The 21062-nt window shown below is 38.6% G+C and overlaps 1 long non-coding RNA gene across 1 annotated transcript in view; it reads right to left on the bottom strand.

Annotated features, from left to right (window-relative positions):
• Positions 1–15148: 15148 nt before the first annotated feature.
• The window catches only part of LOC307174848, a 162327-nt gene continuing 156413 nt past the window's right edge, over positions 15149–21062 (bottom strand). The window contains exon 5 of the long non-coding RNA XR_013824182.1: positions 15149–15536. This is a non-coding gene — a long non-coding RNA (uncharacterized lncRNA). The remainder of the gene's footprint in view (positions 15537–21062) is intronic.

Genomic DNA, 21062 nt, shown 5'->3' on the forward strand with positions numbered 1-21062 from the left:
AGTTATAGTAATCAAGACAGTATGGTACTAGCACAAAAACAGAAATATAGATCAATGGAACAGGATAGAAAGCCCAGAGATAAACCCACACACATATGGTCACCTTATCTTTGGTAAAGGAGGCAAGAATATACAAGGGAGAAAAGACAGCCTCTTCAATAAGTGGTGCTGGGAAAACTGCAGAGCTACATGTAAAAGAATGAAATTAGAACACTCCCTAACACCATACACAAAAAGAAACTCAAAATGGATTAAAGACCTAAATGTAAGGTCAGGTACTATCAAACACTCAGAGGAAAACATAGGCAGAACACTCTATGACATAAACCACAGCAAGATCCTTTTTGACCCACCTCCTAGAGAAATGAAAATAAAAACAAAAATAAGCAAATGGGACCTAATGAAACCTAAATGCTTTTGTGCAGCAAAGGAAACCATAAACAAGACAAAAAGCCAACCCTCAGAATGGCAGAAAATATTTGCAAATGAAGCAACTGATAAAGGATTAATCTCCAAAATTTACAAGCAGCACATGCAGCTCAATATCAAAAAAACAAAAAACCCAATCCAAAAATGGACAGAAGACCTAAATAGACATTTCTCCAAAGAAGATATACAGATTGCCAACAAACACATGAAAGAATACTCAACATCATTAATTATTAGAGAAATGCAAATCAAAACTACAATGAGATATCATCTGACACCAGTCAGAATGGCCATCATCAAAATACCTAGAAACAATAAATGCTGGAGAGGGTGTGGAGAGAAGGGAACACTACTGCACTGCTGGTGGGAATGTGAATTGGTACAGCCACTATGGAGAACGGTATGGAGGTTCCTTAAAAAACTACGAATAGAACTACCATATGACCCAGCAATCTCACTACTGGGCATATACCCTGAGAAAACCATAATTCAAAAAGAGTCACGTACCAAAATGTTCATTGCAGCTCTATTTACAATAGCCCGGAGATGGAAACCTAAGTGCCCATCATTGGATGAAGGGATAAAGAAGATGTGGCACATACATACAATGGAATATTACTCAGCCATAAAAAAGAAACGAAATTGAGCTATTTGTAATGAGGTGTATAGACCTAGAGTCTGTCATACAGAGTGAAGTAAGTCAGAAAGAGAAAGACAAATACCGTATGCTAACACATATATATGGAATTTAAGGGAAAAAAATGTCATGAAGAACCTAGGGGTAAGACAGGAATAAAGACACAGACCTACTGGACAACGGACTTGAGGATATGGGGAGGGGGAAGGGTGAGCTGTGACAAAGCGAGAGAGAGGCATGAACATATATACACTACCAAACGTAAGGTAGATAGCTAGTGGGAAGCAGCCGCATAGCACAGGGATATCAGCTCGGTGCTTTGTGACCGCCTGGAGGGGTGGGATAGGGAGGGTGGGAGGGAGGGAGACGCAAGAGGGAGGAGATATGGGAACATATGTATATGTATAACTGATTCACTTTGTTATAAAGCAGAAACACACACACTAATTATAGAAACTAACTGAATCACTTTGTTATAAAGCAGAAATTAACACACCAAGTAAAGCAATTATACTCCAATAAAGATGTTAAAAAAAACATATTGCCTGGTATATAATTATTACTTCATAACTGTTAGCTAGCATTAATAATAGTAGTTGTCTTTTATATAAATTAAGGGTCACTATATTTACTGAATGTACCTGGCAGGAGAAGCAGCTTGTTAAATGCCATGTTGTAACTGGATGATTTATAAATTCACTGGAGATAGCTAGAAATTTCCTGAAGCCTTGGAAAAAAGTGAGTGAGCAAGAGGGAACAAAAGTCAGTGGAGGTTGGTCTCAGAAGATTCAGTAACACACACACAAAATACAGACTGTTTAAGAATCCTTGAACTGACCTTTACTTGCCCAAGAAATCAATTCAGTAACAACTCTAGTGTTTCCTCCAGCGGGTGCTCCATAAGAATCCAGGTAGAGGCTCCTGGCTTTCTCCCAAATCACATCTTACCCCAGAAGGTCAAGGACTGGCAGGAAATCAAGACTGTGAAATCAGGAATGTACAGGGAGCTTGTAATATATATAAAGTAGAAAGCCAATGTATTCATTTTAAATTAGGATCCTGTGTGTCGGTAAGGCAAATATTTACAGAGTTCTGATGAGCTCACTGTGTCCCTGAAAGCAAGGCATGTGGGAAGTGAAGTTGTCTGGAGTTTTCACTGGCACTTATAATGGTAAGAGCAGAGTAGGGAGAGTTAGTTCTGTGGTTTAAATGGTTAATAGCAGCAGGTTCAGAAAGAATGTTGCATCTGTCTCTATAATAAAGATATTACTGCTCAGGTACCAGCAGATGAGTCCCATGGGAGTCCTTCAGATCTCATTCTCCTATGTGGTCCCTCCTCAGCCAACTCAGACGTCTCCTTGCCATTTGCACACCACCCTCCTATCAACTCACTGACATTCTTTACGCGAATGGCAAGATAATATTTTGAAATGTTAGTATGTGAATTTTTCCCCAACATTCTCTGTTATCCCTTAAACCTTTCCCCATTTGGGAACTTAGGTATTCTGTACTCATTGCCTCTGGGGATGGGATGACAGAGCAGAAGGCCAAAGAAAAGTTTTCTTGGTTTCTGAGTTTCAATAGTTCAGGCTCTGTAGAGAGAAGGAAGAATCCTGCCATGACAATAGACTGGGAAGAATATGATGCTGTAAGAGCAGGACTTCCTGTCCTAGACACTAGATAAGCTGCCTGATCTGGGGTAAAAGAGGAGCCATGGCATTAATCCACAAGATATTAGATGCTGGTCTTTCCCCAAACAAATGTGCCGGGGTCCTGTCCCTGTCTCCCTGACTAAAGAAAAGGACATAGAAACCTGAACAAATTGAAGTTAAATTTCTACCATTTGGGAGAAATGGGAGCTCAAATCAGAAGGCAAATAGACTTACAGGAAAACAATGCCTTGTATTAGTTGCAAACATGAGTTTATAAAGAGTTCCTCATTACACATTAATACTGCCAATCAAAAATAATCTAGTGTCCCTCATCCAGAAGCCACTGTGTCTCTGGAAGGGAACTGTCTCTCTCCGTTCTGATCCATTAGTTTTCATTTGCAGCTGAAAGCTCAGACAACAAATTTATTTCCCCTATTTTCTTTTTTTCCCTTAATTTCCAATTGACCACAATATGTTGCCTATGTCATAATCTAATAAATACTAGTTTACCTATTGGGACAACTAAACAGAATAGTTGAAGTTGGAACAATGTCAGATAATGTATTATTTTTCATATTCCATATAAATATAAAACATGATAGAACAACTATTACTTGAACGTACACATTTTTAAGTTCAGAAATTCAATCATGGCATTTTGTATATCAATTCACAAACATATATCTGTAGACATCTATACAACTTTCGTTTGTGATTCTAAATTGACAACCAAAATATTGAATTCCCAGAAGTTTTACGTTTAGATATTTCTAATTTGGCTTCACGTAGGCATTCCATTCCAGAAAAAAAACAGACTCCTATGCAAAGCATTCACTGGCAGAATGCTCTCAAAATGTAAGGAGAATATTTAACATTTATATTCAGCCTCAGTATTGAAATTTTAATCATTTGGTTTAAGCACAAGGGTCACTTATTTTTTAATAGGTCTCCCCCTCTTGAAATTTTTAAATGGTTCACTCAGTCATCCTCAGTAACCTGAAAATAATTGAGAGAGTAATGCAGATAACTTCCCAGCTGCTACCCCCTACCCTCAACCACACATACACACACACACACAAACACACACACACACACACACACACACGCGAGCACGTGCACACACCAATTAAGTATGCACAGCACAGGAATAAGTCAAGGCTGAAAGGTTAAGAAACGCACTATTGATCAAAAGTCAGAATTTTTTAGCTGAGAAGAGATTTTCAGAATGTGACAGAAGACTCTAAAAATAGGAAATGTATTTCACAAGCTAAGCTGTAGCATAGGCCCCCATTACATAGAGTTCTCAGAGTACACTCTTAAAGTTAACCAAAAAGTTTCAACTGCCACCCAAGAAGTAAGAACTTAGGCCTCATGGCTGAGCAGTGGGATCCAATGATTTGATATCATGGCAAAACTTCTGCTGGTATACACAGTTCATTTTCCTTTAAGTATTTTGGAAAAGACTACAATACTACCTTCCCTATTGCCTCAACATGTGATATGTATTTCTTTAAAAAGAGAAGATGGAGGCCTGGACTTAAGGATACAGGAGTGTTTGTTGTTTAAGGACAAATCCCTGCTGAGTTCAAAGAGAAGCTGAGACCAAAAAAACAAAACAAAACAAAACAAAAAACAGGAGGGGGTCACAAAAGCGGAGGGAAAATAAAATCTTTCTATTCTTTGTAATGCATTATTCTCTATCAAGGGAGATATAGATATTTTTTTCCTCTAAAAATCAGATTTTTCTTTACTTTGGCAGGAGATAGAATTGGTTCATGAAGACTTTGTGCTGTAAAACTTTGCCTGGAGCTGAGCATCTGTAGTACAGAAGGGTCATGACAAATCTAGACACAAAGAGAATAAAGAAAAAGAAGAAACCATGTGTTCAGTACTGATGATATAACAAAAATGTTTTCCCATTTGAATGGGGTCTCAGTTAAATGGCTGAAACCTAAAACTAGCACATCCCTTACAAACTAGAGGTCTTGGAGAATTTTGATAAATATACAGGCACCCTGCATCTAAACAATATATTCGTTCTGTAGAACACACTAGTAAATATTTTATCCTTCAGTCCAGCTGCTCTGACAGGCTTCTCCAAATGCATCTTTAAAAATATCGACAGTTTTAACTATCTAGTGCTCCCTTGTATTGATTTAGGGTAACTAAAATGGTCTCTAAATCAAGATTAAGAAGTGATGACCTATGTTTAAAAGAGAGTTTCCAAAAAGAAGAAAAATCTTAGTCTTTATTTTTGTAAGACTGAAATAATAACAGCTCACATTTCAATCATCATCTCATTTGCTCCTCAGGCTGAGCCTGTAAGATAAAGAGAATAGATTTGTTTTTTTGGCTGCCCCATGCAGCATGCAGGATCTTAGTTCCCCAACCAGGGATCGAACCCGTGCCCCCTGCAGTAGAAGCACAGAGTCTTAACCACTGGACCTCCAGGAAAGCCCCAGGAAAATAGATATTTGTAGCAGAAAAGAACCCTGAGCTATTAACCTAGGACTGATTCCCCACAAGGACCTCACTCTCATCGTTACTTTATATAGAACCAGATAACTCTTTTCTTTTTCTTTTTTTTTGATGTGGACCATTTTTAAAGTCTTTATTGAATTTGTTACAATATTGCTTCTGTTCTATATTTCAGTTTTTTGGCCACAAGGCATGTGAGAATTTTAGCTTCCCAACCAGGGATCGAACCCACACCCCCTGCATTGGAAGGTGAAGTCTTAACCACTGGACCGCCAGAGAAGTCCCAGAACCAGATAACTCTTTTCATGTATTAAAGATATAAGGGTCATTTGAGATTCTAAACAGACAAAGTTTTTGATTTACAAGAAGTTGGGCTCTTTAGCTTCAATAGGCAAAGCCTGGCATACATTATGAGACATCAAATAAATGTAAATTAAAATCACTATGAGATACGACTACCTAACCCACACAATACCTAAAATTTAAAAGACTGCCAACATCAAAAGTTGAAGAAGATGTAGAGCAACTGGGTATAAAATTGTACAACAACCATGGAAAAAGTTCTAGAAGTTTCTTATAAAACCAAATTAAACTTGCCCATCAATTTCCCTCTTGGGTATTTACCCAAGAAAACAAGAACACATGTTCACAAAAAGACCTGTACAAAAATGTTCATATCAATTATACTCATAATAACCAAAATGTGAAAACAGCCTAGGTGTCCACTTACTGAAGAATGGACAAATAAATGTGGTATATTCATGTAATGGAATACTACTAAGCAGTAAAAAAATAACACATTACTGACAGATGCAAGAACACGATGAACTCAAAAACATTATGCTGAGAAAAGGAAGTCTTACACAAAGGAGTACATAATACATAGTTCCATTTACGTAAAGTTCTGGAAGAGGCAAAAAGTCAGAACGACGGTTACCTGGGTGAGGAGGGAGGATTTACTAGGAAGGAATAGATGAAACTTCCTGGATTGATAGTTATATATCCCCTCTCTCCATTGGGGTTTGGATTGCACAAATTTAAGCAAATCTTGGAACTAATGAAAAAATAAACGTTTGTTCATTTCACTGTGTGTTAATTTTAACTCAAAAGATAAAAGAACCATCAACAAATATGAACTCTTATTGAAAATAAGCATGCTAAAGTATTAGGAAGGGAAATGTACATTTCAAATGTATAAAACGTTTAAAAATATGGACTGATGGATGAATGGATGGATGGATGGATGGTGTATTGGTTTCTTATTGCTGCTGTTAAGAAATTTAGTGGTTTAAAACAACACAAATTTATTACCGTACTGGGGATCAAAAGTCTGAAATGAATTTCACTGGGGTAAAACCAAGGTGAAGGCAGGGCTGTGCTCCTTCTGGAGGCTCTGGGAGAGAATTCATTCTCTTGCCTTTTCCAGCTTCTAAATGCTGCCTGCATTCCTTGACTCACAGCCCCTTCACCTTCAAAGCCAGCAGCATAGCATCTTCAAATCTCTGACTCTGCTTTCACTGTCACATAATCTCCCCATCTCAAGTTCCTTAACAAAATCACATCTGTAAAGTCTCTTTTTCTCTGTGAGGTAACATATTCACAGGTTTCAGGGACTAGACCATGACATCTTTAAGCAGACCAGTATTTTGCCCACCACAGAGAGATAGAGAAAAGGATAGATATTTGACAAAGCAAGTAGAGTAAAATGTCAATTATAGAATCTGAGTGGTAAGGACATGAGTGTTCAGTGTGAAATCCTTTTCATTATTTTTTGCTTGTTAGAAATTCCCCATAATAAAATATTGGAGGAAAAAGCCAAAGCTTAAATTTTAACCATGAACAGTAGCTTGGCAAAACCTTTCTGTGTCCACAGAAGGTGCCAAGAGAGTGAATGGATCCAAAGGGACCTCATGGTCAAGATGGGAAGGAAGTAGGCACAGATGCCAGCATGGACTAAGAATCAGAGTGGAAGCAGACCAAGGCCGTGGAAATCTGACTGACAGTTGTCTGGATGCCGGCAACCAAGGACACACAGGATGAGCTACCACCTCACCAAAGCCAGCAGCTAGGCTCTTCCGTACTCTTCATCGTGCCTAAGTGCACATAAGCACACCTACCCCACCACCAATTCTGGGAAGAGGAGGAGGAGACCTAAAACCCTAAATTCATCATCTGCAAGCGTACAATGACAGACACAATACCAAAGAACTCAAGTGGCAGCATTAAATTCTCTCAACCAAGTGGTGTTGGACCTTGAAATGGCCAGTAATTTTTTAATAGAAAAATAAAATGATAGTCTATGCATACCTGAATCTATGGTCTATAAAATTCCTATCTGGAACATTCATACCCATTCTATAGAGGAAGAAACTGAGGCCCAGAGAAGCAAACTTTCTTCTTTTTAAGTTCAGGGTCCTTCTCACTAGAAAGGAGTGAAGAAAACTGGTGAAAAAGGAGCAAAAGAGAGATTGAGAATAAAGAGAGTTTTTAACAACAAAGCAGAATAAACCAACCTGGTCTGCTTAAGAAAAAAAGTACTGTGGGAAATTTTCCAATTTATTTTTTTCAATGTAAGATTTTGTGTTTCTTCTGAATATTCAAAAACTATGGCTACCCTAAATTCTTCTAAACTGCCATTAAAAGGAAATTGCCTGAAATAAAACATGACTGCCTTGTATTAACAGTGGCCCAAGAGCCTTTCAAATAATTTCTATACCTTTCCTGAACAAGAAAAAATGATACACAGTCAGGGATGATATTCAAAATATGTAACATTCGCTATGGCAGGAGAATGCACCAATCAAAACAGACACAACTGTGAACTATCCACATAACTATACAAGTGCAAACCAGACAAATATCAGTCCTATAACCAGATTATTTCATCCTCCACCCTTAGGAGCCAGGTACATAAACTGATTCTTACTTAATCAGTAAGAAAACATTCAAAACAACAAGGTAGTATCATGAAATAATTAGATATTAATCATAATACTTAAACCATTTAATCTAATCTTCCATTTAAACACTCTCCTAAACTAATCTTAATACAATGTCCATAGTTGGAAAGGAAATTTTTTGGTAAACTATACGTTGGTATAAAATACCCTTGTTTTAATGCTGTACTGTACTTACCCAGGAGTTCAATAAATAAATGTTCAATAAATACTGTTGAATGAATTAAAAAAAAAAAAGAATGAACCAAAATACAAATTTGTTTTTACTGCCTCAAATGAATTCATTTAATTCACTAAATACATTCACCTTGAGAAAAACTTTTCATGGCAGCAAGGTTGCATCTTTCATACAGGTCCAAATGTGAGGTAGACAGGAAACATAGTTTTTCCTAGAATGGCATAAGCTTAAAATGTAGGAGGATTAAGTTCATTCATGCAGAGAAAGTTGATTAGCCTTCTGAGATAGCTGAAAATCTCTCCAGCACGAAAAAAGAAAACTTAAAAAAATAAAAATAAGAAGTTACCATACTGGAATATTTTCTGAAATGGAATGGTTAGAAGATAATCACAGGTTTGCAGCCTGGGAAAAAGAACAGCTATGCCATTACTTACAAAGCTAAGTAGGATTTTGATGCTTCTGTGTTTAGTGCTTAACAAAACACAACAGCAGCCAAACATATTAATCTACTTCATTAGGTATTAAGTTAATGAAGTTATAAAATCAAATGACCTTTGTTACCACAATGTCAAGGTTCTGGTACAGTAGGATAGTAAATACCCAGGGGTATCTTAGGTTTCAAAATAAAAGCCTACTCATCTATTATCATCCTCTAAACTCCTCTGCTTATGTTTTGACAAGAGTAAAAAAAGCAAGAGTCAAATAAAACCTATGGTCCTGTATTACTTCTCCACAAGTTTAATACAGTACTCCTCTCCCATTATGGGACAGGATTTGTACCAATAGAATACAATGAAAACTTTTCATTCATATTTTTTAAGGTGCAGAAGAATCAGGTTATGATACAAAAGAAGAATCCAGTTCATATCTTGCACACTCAGAAATTTGCAAGTATTTTGAAGAGTTTAACACTTAGGTGAAAATTACCCTGATTGATACGAGGCGGGAGTTGGGGGGGCGGCGGAGTTTTAGTTGTTTGGAGATTTTTGTTTTCGTTTCCTTCCCGTTATTTTCAAATTTTATACATAAGACATACACACATATTTCAAGATTCAATCAATACCTTGCCATTTCCTACCTAAGTTTCCTTTGGCTTTCAATAGGTCAGGTTTTAGCTGCTACTCAGCCTTTGGCTCTTTCTGGTAAACACGTCTCAGGAGAACTTATCCAGCCCATGAAGAGCAAGATATAAAACTGGGATCCAAGCAAAGTTCCAGTGTCACCAGGAATTTTGTCCAGAGCATTCCAGACACATTTTCACACTCTAGCCAGAAGTGGGAACAAAAAAACAAGTAATCTATCCAAGTAAACTATCCCAAAACAAGTAAACTACAGGAAAGGAAGCTCCCCCTAGCCAACAGATACTTGAATCATTTGTATTTATGGTGTAATTTTTAAACTGTGTGTCCCAAGACATTAGGGATTCCGTGGAGCCCTTTAGGAGTCACTGCAAGAACAGAAAGGTAAGAGGAGTGTGTAAGTGGGGCTACTGGACCTTCAATCCCACTCCAGCCAGAGCATACTTCACTGAAACAAAGGGGGCTACATTAAAAAAAAAAAAAAAAAAAAAAAGGAAGTGGCACTGGGAGTTAAATAAGTTTGAAAACCACAGTGTCAGAATAAGGAGATAAAGAAAAAAAATAGGAATCTTGATTAAACAGAGTGAAGACTTTCTTAGGTAGTTAGACCAAATAAGAAAGAATTCAGAATGCCCTTCTCTGACATAATAGGATATATATTAGGTCTCTGCCCCTGGTTCCTACCACAGAGCCCCTAGATAACTTGAAAGTTCATGGGAGATAGGAGCATCTTTTATTCTAATAAGAAGACTCTTGGCGGGCTCCTGGCTGGCCACCAGAAAAACTAAGCCATGATGAGAAGCTTGGAACTTACAGCCCCACCCAATCCCATCCTCCAGGGAAGGGAGACCGGCTGGAGATTCAGTTAATAATCAATCCTGCCTCCATGAAAAACTCTAAACTATGGGGTTCAGAGAGCTTCCAGGTTGGTGAACATATGCACATGCTGGGAGGGTGGTGCATTCCAACTACACAGGAACAGAAGCTCTTGGGCTCAGGACCATTGTGGACTCAGCCTATGTACCCCTTCATCTGGCTGTTCCTCTGTATCCTTTGTCATATCCATTATAATAAACTGGTAAACATAAGTGTTTCCCTGAGTTCTGTGAGCCATTACAGCAAATTACTGAACCTGAGGAGGGAGTTGTAGAAACCCCCAAGTTGTAGCCACATCAGACAAAAGTGTAGGTAACCTGGGGACCTACTACTTGTGGCTGGTGTCTGTAGTGGGGGGCAGTCTTCTAGTACTGAGCCCTTAACCTATGGGTTCTGACACAAACTCCAGGTTGGTAGTGTCAGAGCTGAATTAAATTGTTGGACACCCAGTTGGTGTCTGCAGAAACCTGGAAATTTCCTTGGCGTGGAAAACCCACACATTTGGTGTCATAAGTATTGCAAGTAAAGGAACAATTCTCCTTTATTTGCTCTGATAACGTTAATATTTTCAGATGGTTGAGGCACTGCCTGGCTTTAAATAGGTCTTACATCTTAAGATCTCTTACAAGACATGACATTGACTGGGACTCCTTTATATGCTGTTTTCCAAGTAATACTTTTATTCTGAGAGTACAGAATTTGGGCTCTGGCTCTTTTTTTTTTTTTCCTGAACTAATATCAGATTCTCTCCACCCCCTGGTGAAACAGACACTACAACTGATTCAGTTGGGTGCCACGGTTTCTCTTCAAGAAAGCCCATTATGTGGTGATCAACTGGCCAAGTCAATTCATGAAACGTTATGTAGAAGAGGCAAGTCATATATTATTGACCCATTTTCTTACTGAGAAAATAGAGGGAGTCTCAACAGTGGCTTTTTAAAGTTTGTCTCACTCACCTCACAGTTTCAGTTTTCAACTGAAGTTCTCTAGTTTATGCATTAGGCGAAGGTTCTAAAATTATTGCACTCAGCCTAACCAAAGGCATCTGAGCTTATATTTACTGTTGTAAATAGCAATTTAGCAGGGTGATGGTATTTGTTACACACAAGTAATCTGAATTCAGTCAATTTTCTTTGCAAAATTCAGATTACAGTCGGTATTAAATTCTCCACAAGAAATCAAACAAACAGAAGCAATATGTGCTATGAAATGAAAGAAACGCAAACAAGCTCAGAGGCAGTTTGGCTCCGCCAGGTGATGTTATTGAATCTGGCATTGTGAGAAAAGGGTTCAAAGAATACAGACATCCAAGACTATTGGATTTCAACAGAGTGAAGCTGGAAGGATTAAGAGATCTAGCCAACAAGAGACAGAGGGGCAGCCCACAATTATTCTCCCGCACAAGTCGTAAGTGCTATTCCCAGCACGCTGTAGAGGGCCCCCTGAGTAAAACTTCTTTGGATTGGAATTTCTCTAAAAGGAACATCAGTTTTTAGATGGATTTACCAAAGGGGGTGTTATTCAAAGACCTGGGCAGAATATTGTGCTAGCTAAAAAGAGAAATAAAGGCGGGGGAAGAGAGAGGGAGATGGAAGTGTTACAGTGAGAAAACAGGCAGGCAGAATACATTCTGGGAAGACAGATTACAGTCTGTATTCTGTATTCTAGGGCTGAATACATTATGGGAAGCCAGACAAGTTCTTACAGATTTACCAGGGAAATGGGGAAAACGAACACAGGATGCGGGAGTAGGAAGCCCAGTAAATGAGTAAGAAGGTGAGGAAAATATCCAAATGAATCATACACTAAAGCTGGTCTTCATTTCCCTGTGTTTTCTGTATTCTATTCCTAATGGCCTTCCCTTGGTTCCTGAATATGACACAGTTTCTCAGCGCATGGCTGAGCCTTTACTGTTTCCTCAGCCTACAGAATTCTCCCATTCCTACTTATGAGACCAGCAAATGTTATATTCTCATTCACTGGATTTTCGTTTAAATATCATTTCCTCCAGAAAACATTCTTTGATCCACAAGCCCACATTATCCAACAACACTTTCATTTTTTGATACACTTAACACACGTGTAATAATTATTCAATAGCTGAGTTTTCTGAGAGAAAATCTGTGAGTGTAAGGTCCATGTCTACTTTACTGACCACTCTGTCCTCAGTACCTAGAAGGTGCCTGGGTGGTGTTTCGTATTTTCTGGATGACTATACATGAGACTTCATTTGACAACTGTAGTGTATTCAGGTGTATGGTAGCTAGGCTCACAGCAATGCTGCGGTAGTCCTGTCTCTGCTATGCATTCCTTCACTCCCCACTTCACTCTTAACACCTGGTTTAATTAATTAATGGTCGAACCTTGGCAGTCACTGTAAGGTGGCTCACATATTACCTATTTCCAAACCTCTTTTCCTTTCCCTTGCTTTCTATATTAGTCAGCATAGTTAGGTTATGCTGCAATAACAAATAACTCCAAATTTCAGTGATTTAAATAAAAAAGCTTTATTTCCCACCTATGCACGTGTACTACACTGCCAAGCAACTGTGCAGGGCAGCTGTTCCCCATGCTAGGGCTCAGTGACGCAGGGATGCTTTGGTCTTGTGGCAGCCCCAGAGTAAGAAGCAATTCCATGCTCGCAGTGATGTGGGAGGGAGCATAGAGACTCACACGAAAGCCCTTGAGTGCTTTGGCCTGAAAATGACTCATGTTGTATATGCCATGTCGGGAAAAACTATCCACAGGACCACACTTAACTTCACAGGGTAGGGAAGTGTTCCTGGAGGAAGAGGAGAACTGGGTAACAGCAGACATTGGTAACATCAACATCTTCTGCCCAAGAGGCTGGAAAGCTAAATACTCATTTCGCAGCCTCTCCTGCAGCTAAGTGCAACCATGTGACATGGAATAAATTTCTTTCTTGACACCTCACTTTCAAAAGTCCCTGGAGGACTCTAACCTGACTTGGATCAAGTACCCATGCCTGGACAAATTACTACAGTCCTTCAGTTGATCAGCTTGAGTCAGAGGCAACATCATTTCAGCTCCAAGAGGAAAACTATTATCAGCTCAAACAAATTTAGGAATGAATCATCAAAATGCTTTCCCTGACATCCTAGAGCTACTGTGTCAACTTTAGCAGTTGCCTATTAGCTGTAGTTCTTGTCAAGTGAGACAAATCAGCATCTAAATTCCTTTAAGCCTATTCTTCTGTAAGGAAAGTTGAGAAGGTTGGAGTCCAGGATTTACTGGCTAATATAGTACCAGTCTCACTGAGATAACCAGTCCCAAAGAAAGAAAAAAGCCCACAGAAAGAAGCAAAGACTAATGATGATGATGGAGAGAAAAAAGAGAGAAAGAGACCTGAGAGCTTTCAAGCTCAGGGTTCTAAATGATATTGTACAGCACACTATACCCTTCAAATCACATTCCTAGCCATCGTCTGATTTCAAACAATAATTTCAATGAAACAGGCAGGGCAGATATCATTAGTAGAGTATATGGAGGTCTGGAAACATGAGGGCTAGTACCAGATTTGTCACCCATTCATTGTTCAGGCTGAAGCATGTCTGTAAAATAAGGAGTTTGAACTGGACTTGTATGGTGAATATGAATTCAACCTTTGACCTCAAGAACAACTTTCAAAGCCTAGCTCATCCATTCATAGGCTGTAAAACTTCTGGTAAATTTAATTAACTTGCCTAAGTTTCCATTGCCTCATCCAAAAAACTGGGATGAAAACATGTTTTGCACTTTAACAATTAAACAAAACAAAGATAAAGCATCTATTACAATGCTTGACCCACAGTAGATGCTCAATAAACGTTATTTCCCTGCCACTACATTTTTCTTCTCTCAAAGTTTCCTTTCAACCATGAAATTACATTCCCATTTTACAAATGGTTTTATTGAGTCACCAATGGGTTAAGGACTGCTCAAATTAATCTAGCTAGCCAAGGTTTAAAATGGGACCCAGTTCTGAAATGGAATCAGAATCTATGCTTCGAGACTAACAGCCTGGTGTTATTTCCAGAATGCCAAAATCCCCACAATCCCTTCAATTCATCTAGCATTTAACAAGCATGTACTTTGCAAATGCAGATTACTCACCATCCCCAGAGGCACTACAATCCTCCCATTGCCATAATCTCCCCATAGACATGGGATGTTTATAGTATCATATAATTTGAGGATTGAAAGAGATCTTAACAGTAATTTACTTTAACTTCCAACTCAGAGCTGGAATTCCCTTTATAGCATCCCCAATCTGTGGCCAAGCTTCTGTTAGAACATTCCAACACATATGCCATTGATGATGAAAATGCAGTGGCTCTGGTGCCATGGTTTTAGAAGTCAGTCCTCTTTTGGTTGCTGGTATCAGAAATTTAACTCAAACTACCCACATGCCAAACAAACATATCTTCTCATCTACTAATTTCTGGATTTGGACTAGGCTTCAGGTATTTCTCAATCAAGGGGCTTGACTACTGCCATCAGGATCTGATCTGTTTCTTGTCCTATCTCTGAACCAGTTACAATGTCACTGGGATGCAAACCTATGATTTGCCAAGCCCAAGACGCATATCCAATCCTGTTATCAGGGGTAGGCTCAGTGCTTCTAAACCCTAAGATCTGAGGGTGAGAGAGGGGCAGCTCCTCAGGAGAAATCAGGATAATATCACCAAGAACAAGGAGAAATGGAAATTGAGCACGCAAAAACAACAAATTTCACCACAGTGCCATCTAATTCCATACCCTGAGCCAGAAAAGGGAGTTAAGGACACTTTTTTCTAAAACCTTAAAGGTTAAAATAAAGCCAACAGCCGAAACATGCCTTGCATTATACTGTATCTGTTAGGAATTCTTTTGACTGCAAGTATCAAGTAACCAAATACTGGCTTAATATAAGATTCATTTTTCTTACAGAGAAGGTAGGCAATTTTTGGCCTTGATTCAGAAGTTTAGCAGTGTCAGGTCTCTGGGTTGGTGACTCTCAGGTTCTCTTGGTATTTCCTGATGGCAGCAAGGGACTCTAAGTCATACCAACTCTAAGTAACATATCCTTAAAGACAGGAAGCAGGAGCCAGTGTAGAGCAATTCATGTACTTCTTTCTGATCTAGAAGAGAACTCTCCTTCCCAGAAACCTTAAAAATAAAAAGAAATTTCTCTTTACCTCTCATTGTCCTGAACTGGGTCACGTGGCCATGTCCAGCAGCAGTAGATACTGACTTCTTCTTCTCTGGGCTCTAGAGTGGGAGGAAGACAACAAGAGGGGGTCATGGCTTTGAGTATCAACACTGTCTATCACAACTATGTTAGCAAATGTGTTTTTAATTCCTCTTCCTTCCACCCTAGCCAAATAAGGCAACTTCACCTATTCTATCTGAAGAGAATATTTCTTGACCCCATTATCTCAGGATCTCCATAATATTCCAAAAGAGTAATTAGACCTTTTCAAAATAGCAACTGAATTATAAACTCTACAAAAAGAGAAATCAAAACTTATGTTTATATTCCATAGAAACTAGAAAAGTTCCTGGCAAATTGCAGGCAACAAATATTTTAAACGAAACCAAAATGTCCTGCTCAGAGATAGCCATTTGTCGTTAATAGTCAGTATTAATCACAGATCAAAATGTATCTATTTGCTCTGCTAGTACTTTCCCTTTTAGTAGTAGCTGGTGTTAGTTCACACACAGGGAAACATTTTACTGGGTTTTGGTATGTTGGTTTGCTTGTTGTTTCTCTGTTCATCAATAAAGTGGTCTTTCACCAAAACAAATTTCATTAGCCACATGCTCTACTCCAGTGGTTCCCAAACTTTCCATGGACACACTGTGTCAGAATCACCCAGGTAGCTTTTACATACAGATTCCAACTCACTAGCCTCAGAATCTCTGATGCCAGGGGTCCCAGGTGGGGCGTGGTAACGGCATTTTTAAGAAGCTTCTGACTGCAGCTAAATTTGCAACTACTGGACAAACCAACCAAACTAATCAGATCAAACAGACAAAAAGGATTTCTTTTCAGTCACACTTAGCAGCCTGGTGGGCATTCTGTTGTCAATTGTGTGATCAGCAACCCAGTGAAGACTTTAACTATTAAGAGTCCTCAAACAGTTGAAATTCATCTAAAAAGATAGGGAATGTCTTATTACCGGGGCCTTCTTGAGAACGTAATTTTAATGCCTTCCCTGTAGACATTAAAATTTGCCAAGTTGTGTCTTCCCAGAAACCAGTCCAAAGACGATTTACAAACCAAAGTCAGTTACTTCTGGCTCCCCATCAGGAATCGCTCACTCCCACTCCCTATACACACATGATGCATATCAACAACGAGCACTAAAACATCACCTTGCCTCTATGCTCAGTCAGATACATGAAAATTCCTTTTTGGTCTTACTTATCCACTTAGATTTTATGTTTTACCCAATTTTCCTAGTTCAATGGTCTGCAAAATCTTTGAGGTTATCCATCCCTCACAATGCTTTACCCCACCTTAAACTGGAGACCTAGTGACGCAGGATGTCACAGTGAGCTCAGGATCACAATTTCATTCATTTATCCAGCTAACAGAAAGAATGATCTGCCTCAGGTTGCATTATTTTTTCCACCTGCCCAATAAACACAACAATGTACAGCAAAAAAAAAAAGCAAGTGTTTATTACAACATACCTCTAACCCCTTGGGCATTAAGACATAACATTTTTTGTTTTGTCCATTTGAATAAGGCTGTTTTAATCACAGCAGAATTGTCTGTATCGAACGTCTATCTCACTGAAAAGTCAGTATGTGACTCTTTCTATGAAACACACGGGATCTACTAAGAGGAACATCACCCAAGCAAGACAGGCAAATTCCCAGGTTGTCAGGGCAATAGTGTTTTCAGCCTTTGTTTCTTCCTCTTGAACGGGGAACGAAAAGCAGATTGATTTCCCCATTGAACAAATGGTAGGCCTCCACCCAGGGACCCATAGTTCTGGGGAGAAAGCGACTGTCGATAAGGAGGTAAATTCTGGCTCTAGAATGCTCTGTTCACTAGTTCTCCCCACTCCCTCCCACTTTCAATAACTGGAACATCAAAAATAATAATAATTCAGCAACACAATATGGTTAGCAAAATCCAATGTAAATACTTATCTGTCTCAGAGCAAGAAAATAATCTCCCCTCAGTATTTAATATTCCTCACATCTCCCTGGATATTCCTTTGGGCTACTTGTTGAAAGAATAAAGAATCTAGAGGTAAGTGAATGTAACAATTAGGGACCAGGATATATTAAGGAAAACGGGCTCACAGTTCCATGGTTTGAAGAATCTGGGAAGTTGGGCAGATGGGGGAGGGTGACAAAATAACACTTTCTAAATATGCGAAAAGCTACCAAAGTGACATACATGGAATTCTGAGCACAAGGAAATAAGCTGAGTTATAATAAGAGGTATGGAAATTATACATTAGGAAAAATATTACAATATTAATTCATGCTAGCACAGTTATAATTATCTGAGAAAACAGGCTCAGAGACTTGCCCGAGTTCTCACAGGCAGGTACGTGATAAACTTAGGATTTGAGCCCTGGTCTGGCAGACTCCAATATACAGATCCTGTACATAATTTCTCCTTAGAGGGCTGGGTTGGTTTGCAGAGAGACATGGAAAGAAAGAGTAAAAGGTGACCTCAGCTCATTCTCTTTAGTGAAATTGACACTGTGACTTTATTTTAGTCCCCACCCTCCCCCATTCAGGATGGCCATGACTTTGCCACTATTTATAACAATTAGGCTGGACTATCTAGGCCTGCTATGGCCAGGCAAAGGGAAAGTGTGATAGATTGTATTATTGTGAATGTATTATTGTGAAAAAACATTTGCTTCTGCGACCCTGAGGTTGACCTCCTTGCAGGAAGACTATGTATCTTACTCCACTGACATTAGGTTTGGTCATGTGACTTGTGTTATCCCTTCTTGCAGGAGGTCTGTACATCCCCACGCTGTTGAACTCAGGAGTGTCAATGTGAATTTCTTTGGTCAGTGAAATGTGGGCAAAAATAATGCACATCAATTCCAAGTAAGAACTTTTAGAGCTAGCTCATGTTTACCATGTCTCATTTCTTTCTGCCACTGCCTGTCAATGACCCAAAGAGAAGCTGCTCTGTCAGCCTGAGTAGAGAAATGATGACATCAAGTGGAATCAGAGCCAACCCATGATGGACATTCAGTGCAAGCACAAAGTAAATCTTTGTTGCTATAACCACTAAGATTTCATGGTCACTTGTTCCTGCGCCATAACTTCGTGTAACCTAATAAGAAAATATGGTCCCGATTTCTGCATTCCAAGGCTTCCTGAGGGACAGTCCCAAGACCTGAGTGTATGGAGTTAATACAGGATTGTTGGCTACTTCATCACGACTTCTTCACCCAAACCCCTTCTTCCCAGTCCCACAAAATGAGGTCAGGAATTAAAAACACAACTTTTTAATCCATATACAAATGTTTCCATAGGTTCTGTTAAAAAAAAAAACAAAAACCTAATGCAAACACTGCCTAGAATTAGACATAGTCCTAAAAAGCAAGCCCTTTGTAATCAATCAGACATGAATTCTAATCTACTGGTTATCAGATTTGAGATTTGCGGCATAATATTTCCTGTCTCATATTATTTCCTGTCTCTTAAACCATAGTATGCTTATTGGTAAAACAAGGACAATAACAGTATTGTGAGGAGAGGTACTGTGACAACATCACTCAGAATTAGAGAAATGCAAATCAAAACAACAATGAGTTATCACCTCACACCTGCTAGGATGTCTATTACCAAAAAACAAGTGTTGGTGAGGCTGCAGAGAAAAGGGAACCCTTATACACTGTTGATGGGAATGTAAATTGGTACAGCCATTATGGAGAACAGTATGGAGGTTCCTCAGAAAATTAAAAAGAGAACTACCATATGATCCAGCAATTCTACTTCTGGGTAATTATGCAAGGAAAACTAATTCTAAGAGACATCTGCACCCCCATGTTCACTGCAGTGTTATGCACAACGGCCAAGACACGGAAACAACCAAAGTGTCCACTGATGGATGAATGGATAAAGACAATGTGATACACACACACACACACACACACACACACACACACACACACACACACAACTGGATATTATTCAACCATAAAAAAGAAGGAAATCCTGCCATTTGCAACATGGATGGACCTTGAGGGCATTATGCTAAGTGAAATAAGTCAGAGAAGACAAATACTGTATGATCCCACTTACACATGGTATCTAAAAAAGACTGAACTCATAGAAACAGAACAGATTTGTGGTTGCCACTGACAGGCGGTGGGGAGTGGGGGAAGCGGGGGAAGAGGGTCAAAGACACAAACTCTGTTTCTAAGATAAAGAAATTCCGGTTTTCTTTTCTACAGAAAAGTAGGAGAGAAATCAAGAACTTACAGAAGACTGTGAGTAAGTGAAAACGCAAATGTTTTGCATTAACATATCCAGAACAAACACCAATTTCAGGATTCTTCTAAGGGGCATAATTAAATTGATTTTGCATCATCTAAGTAAAATAAGTAAGTCTGTAACATATAGATACTAAACCCCCATTAGCATTTTTGTCCGTTGATAGGAAAGCAATTCACATAAAAACATATCATCAGCAAAACAAGAACCCAACAAACCTAAAGGAAATGTCTAAGAGGCTTTTTAAATCTAAAATGGCCAACCTGCTAATCATATCTATCAGTAATCGTTAACAGAGTGGCAAAATAATACATCCTTGTCAGAATTAAACTGTCATTCAAAATAAGAAATAAAGAATTGCAGGGAAAGCTTCCTGTTTATTAAAACACAACATGTTTTCTGCATAACAAGAAATTGTTCTCTGGTAAAAAGAGGTTGGAAAACAGGTCACTGGTGACTTGTGGCTCAGTTTTTCAGAAATTTTTCTGGAAAATAGCACATCTTTCTCACATAACTTGAGATTTGCAGTATTATAGTGCCATGTCCATTTCATAATTCACCTTTGCTAATACTTGTTTATATAGACAAATAGAAAACAAAGGGGGAAATCATGAATATGCCTATCTCCCAAAGATAACTGCTGTTGACCTTTGGTTTATCATCCCTGGTTTATTATTATCATCGTACTGTTTTATAAGCTATTTAAACTATATTCACTAAAAAGTATTTTATGAACTGTTTCTATATCGATACATCATCATTTTCCATTACTATATGGAAATCTATTATTTAAGTTTAACATAATATATTCAATAAATCTTTTAAAAATATATTTTGGCCACTTCACTGGTTGCTGTGACTATTGTAGTACAGTTATCTTTCCATATATAACTGCTTCCTTCTGATAAGTTCCTCTAAGTGGAATTTTCTATGTCAAAGAGAAAGCACATTTTTAAGGCTTTTGATACAATTTACCAATAGTCCTAAAAAGGCTATACCCATTTACACCCTACAAGCAATATGAGAAATTACTGACATTCTCTCATGCTCTCCAGCACTGGATATTATCACTCCTTTTTAAATTTTGGTTCTTATAACACTTGGGTTTTAATTTCTGAGTAAGTATTTTTCACTTAAAGATTAGGGTGGATCCATACATAAGGTTCATCCCTAAATTCTCTCAGACTTAGTAGCTTATAGTGCAATCATAATTACACGTACTTTTCACAAGAGAGTGCAGTACCAGTCAATGCCCTTCATCATAAGCTTATCAACCTGACATTACTGCTAAGTTGCCTGACCCATTTCTGG

The sequence above is a fragment of the Stenella coeruleoalba genome (assembly GCF_951394435.1).
Source record: "Stenella coeruleoalba genome assembly, chromosome: 16".
Taxonomy (NCBI): domain Eukaryota; kingdom Metazoa; phylum Chordata; class Mammalia; order Artiodactyla; family Delphinidae; genus Stenella; species Stenella coeruleoalba.